Source organism: Prunus dulcis, chromosome 3 (genome assembly GCF_902201215.1).
Source record: "Prunus dulcis chromosome 3, ALMONDv2, whole genome shotgun sequence".
In the NCBI taxonomy this organism is placed as follows: Eukaryota; Viridiplantae; Streptophyta; class Magnoliopsida; order Rosales; family Rosaceae; genus Prunus; species Prunus dulcis.
In genome coordinates this window covers 12,206,228-12,209,519 of record NC_047652.1, presented here as the reverse complement: position 1 = coordinate 12,209,519, position 3,292 = coordinate 12,206,228, and positions in this window count along the sequence as shown.

Genomic DNA, 3,292 nt, shown 5'->3' with positions numbered 1-3,292 from the left:
CGATGTCCTTATAAACCTATTTCCTTCAAAGAACACAACACGGTTATGTCAGCTATTGTTCTTCTTCGAAATAGTTGGATTTCCATTAAAGACAATGTGGTTATGCCTACTGTTGTTCTTCTTTAAAACAGTTAAGACTATCATACTGCCCCCTGGGATTGAATGGTTAATCCTGCGTAGTGGCTGTGTGTATGTTGTCATGAGCGTCTTAATTGTATTTTGAACTAACATCAGCGCTTTTTTACTATTTTTTTTTCCTGTCATTTGGTGAGTATTTGAAAGCTATCTTTGAACTTGAAGTTTTTCTTTATTTGGGAAAACACTAGAAGGTGTTATGATCTTTATTTTGATCGGTTTTGTTGACCCTGATGGTCCTCTTGTTTTTATGCTTAGCTCTCGCTTGGCCTTTTTTGTATTTTGCGGTGTACAAAGGTGAGGATTGGTGATTTATAGAACTTTGCATCTGAATAATTAACTTCTTCACCTCTAGATGGATCAGCATCTGCCAAGACCATTTTGACTTCACCATTTGATAATAACTTAAAACATTGATGTAGTGTAGAAGGAATAATGCCATATGCGTGGAGCCATGGGCGCCCCAACAACACATTGTAAGATGTGTTAGCGTCAATGACATGAAAAAGGGCATCAGAATAAAGTTCCCCTATTTCCATTTGCAATGCTGTGGTGCCCATGTCTCTTTTGTCCGACTTGATTGAAACCCTGAATCGTCAACATAGATGGTGACAACGGTTGAGCACTCATTCCAATCATATGAAGTGTCTTTAAAGGAAGAAGATTTACTGCTGAGCCACAATCAAGCAAAATTCGATGGATCAATGTATTTCCAACCTCTCCGCTAACATAAAGTGGTCGGTTGTGGAACTCAGGTCCAGTCATCATATCATTTTCATCAAATGTGATGCTTGCTAAATAGCAGGCACAATATTTTGGTGATGTAATAGCCGTGTTTACTGGCTCAAAACTGGGTCTAAACATCTCTGGGCTCATTAAAGCCATAATGAGTGCTTCTCTAAGTTCCTTTGACATTTGCATAGCATCATAGATATTAAGAAAAGCTGGGATACGTTTCAAATGAGCCAATACATCGAGCTGTGATTGGTCCCTGGCACAAGTTTTTCCTTGCTGAGATCTAGGACTACTTGCTTTAACTGGTATTTCCACTGCAAAATTTTTTGTAGAAATTGTAATTTATGTCATTTTTAACTTATCAGGAACAACTGGTGGTTTGATCTGCTGCCTCAGAGGTTTCATACGAAGTCATGAAACAACTAAAGCATTCTTCCTTTCCTTCATAGTTTTTCTTGAGGGAATTAGCAGGTAAAAATTCAACGAGGGTAACTGATGCCCTTGGTTGTTGTTCATATTCTTTTCCTTGTACGACCTTCGGTTTCTCTAATGACTTTAGCACTGAAGAATGTTTGACAATATTTTTAGCCCTTCTTTTGACAATTGTCTAACGTTCACTTTCGGACTCATCAGAAAAGTCCGACAAACCTTCCCAAATATCCAGGCTAGGTGCGGTCATAAGGTCATACAAGGTAGGAACATTAGGATTTCCAAGACGAGGCATATCGAGGTATGCAGTAACAACTATAACCTCATTGTCAACATGGAATGCTACGGGTATGGCTCCTTCTGGTAAGGAAACATAAGGAATAAGTTCACCCTCAATCATGTTAGATGTTGCAATTTGCTGCTTTGAAGATGAATCCACCTCTATCTCATGATTGTTAATTTTTTCTTGAATTATGTTTTTAAGCACATAGCAATCTCTTAATGGATGACTCACAATTCAGTGGTACTTGCAATATTTAGAATCATTAGTCTTATCAACTTTTGCAGGGCGCTTTGGTTCTAGAAGTTTGATTGCTTTTGCCGCGAGGAGCTCATCCAAGATAGTTTCAACATCCTCATCATCAAATGTATACTTGACTTCCTTCCTTTCTTTAAGAGTGAGTCTCCTACTTTCTTCTTTCCCTTTTCCTATGTCATTTTTATTGTCTGTTTTGACAAAAGTAGCCATTGACTCTTCTTTCTTGAATGTTTTCTTGCCTTCATTCTTCTTTTCCCCAACCTAGATTTTTGTTGTTGTCTACTGACGAGCAATCTGTATTTCAACATTACTTGCCTTTCACACCAATGTATCGAATGATTGGGGCTTTGCTGTTGCGACAAACATTGCAATTTCTGGCAGGAGATTGTTATAACACATTTGCACCATAGACTGCTCGGTGATCTTTTCAGTACATTGAAGATTAGAACTCCTCCTACAAACGTATCAGAATATGAGCACAACACCGCATGTGGAATAAACGTCCATCTAACATAAGGTAGACAATTATCTACAGTTAAGGTAGACAACTGTTCACCCGTTTTGATTTTAATCTTGTGATGGTAGGGTAAAGTTCCCCATTGGCTTGTCAACCATTGATGGTCAACAAGTCGACTTTCTTTTGTGCGTGAGCGTGCCACTGCTAGTAGTTTAAAACCCTAGCAGACTTCTAAAAAATAGATAACTTGCGCCCCAAGTTAATGATTTTTACACAAGCAATTGTGAATTTCGGTGAGGAATATCTCCCAAGTAAGTTCTTTTCTTGCCTACAAAATTGGTAGTTCTAGCCAGAATAAATGAAAAGAAGGCAAACTGTTTTGGCAGAATTGCCTATTACAAGACTCAAAAAACGAAAATGGCAACTCTGAAAAAGATAACAGAATGTTAGGCTTCGATTTCTGCTGGGGTAGCTGTCTCTGAACTAGGCTGGATTGGATGTGTCTATGCTGGATTGAATCGTTGACACCTTCAACTGATGAGTTTCAGCGAAAAATTGATACCAACGTTTGAGTTTGGCAGAGCTTTAATTTATTTCGGGCCATGGAAGGCTTGCTAAATAGGTAGAATTGAGGCCTCTCTAGTCTGAAGAGGACAGAAGTGGCTGGATTGATGGTCATTGAGCTGGAGTTGTGCTATGGTGCCTGTTCTGCTTGACCAAGGCTTTCCGTAAATTTGTTGAGGTTTTCATATTTGTGAAAAACCCGAACTCTGCTTGACTTGGCTTTGTGTTGAACCAAATTTGTAACTAGAGGAATCTCTCTTTGTAAAAATGTTTCCCTAAACTGAACTGAAACTAGAGATTTGAATTCTAGCTGATTTGTTTCTTGTAGATCAAAGAGTTTTGGTTGCTTTAGGGTCTGAAAGCTTTTGTGATCAGTTTATCTTTTTGAATTTGTCATTTGTGACTTTGAGAATTTTTGTCTTGATTGATTTTTT